The following is a 1050-nucleotide window of genomic DNA, read 5'->3' on the forward strand; positions in this document are numbered from 1 at the left end:
ACTTAGCACTGAAAGAGTTGGGATTAGACGCTGTTATATTTAGGTATTTATTATGTTGCAAAAGGCAGGTGTAAATTTTTGCAAGTTCATTGCTTACAAATTGATTTTTTTCCAGGTTTCTAATATAACAAATTCTAGCTGTTAAAGGTTGTTGATAAAAATGTACTGCACCACCAGCAAGAAACTTTATTCAGGAATTTCTAAATGAAAATTCACTTTATTATTAATGCCTTAAAAAGCCAGGACCTATATTAGAACGCATGTTGATAAGGGGCTTGCCACAGCAAGATTTATGTGCTGTTCTTTATATCCCAACATACTTAACACTTAGCTTTTTTAAAGCACACATGTCCCCATGGATCCTCTCCCCAGCTCCCGATCCTGGCCCTTCCCTTTCCCCAGAGGTAACCACTGTTCTGAATTACTTTACATGTAAAACATGTAAAAACATTTCTATTGAATATATCCATAGAAAATACACATAGTACTTCCTTGTAAGAATTTTTTATATGTATCACTAGTATATGGCACTTAACTCTGCTTTTTTTCCCCCTGAGGGTATTTAAAATAGTATTTTTTTAAAGAGCGCTACGTGTATGCTGTTGTGTGCAAACGCTGTTGGTTGTCTGGCTGGTTTGGGCTGATGGAGAGTTAGGCTATTCCCCGAGTTTACCATCATAAACGAAGCTTCATTGACGATTGTTCTTCATGCCTGCCCCGTGCATGTATGTGTTTTTCTAGGTTGGATATTGGGGTGTAGAATTGCTGGGTCGTGGTGTCTGTACATTTTGAATTTACTAGATCCTTGCCCTCCAGAATGGTTCTATCAAGTCCCTTCCCAGCTTCTGAGCATATCTGAGGTTCTGCCCACCCCCAGCTAATACTAGGTTGCAGGATTCTCATAATTTCCCCACTCTGTTGGGTTAAAAAGCATGTATCTCATTTGTCTGGTTGTTGACGTCTTGTTTCGACTACTGGTGAGGTTCAACATCGTTTCATGTTTTTAACCATCGGCAGTTCTTACTCAGGCAATTGCCTACTTCCACTCTT

The sequence above is a fragment of the Hipposideros armiger genome, unplaced genomic scaffold (genome assembly GCF_001890085.2).
Source record: "Hipposideros armiger isolate ML-2016 unplaced genomic scaffold, ASM189008v1 scaffold_48, whole genome shotgun sequence".
Lineage (NCBI taxonomy): Eukaryota > Metazoa > Chordata > Mammalia > Chiroptera > Hipposideridae > Hipposideros > Hipposideros armiger.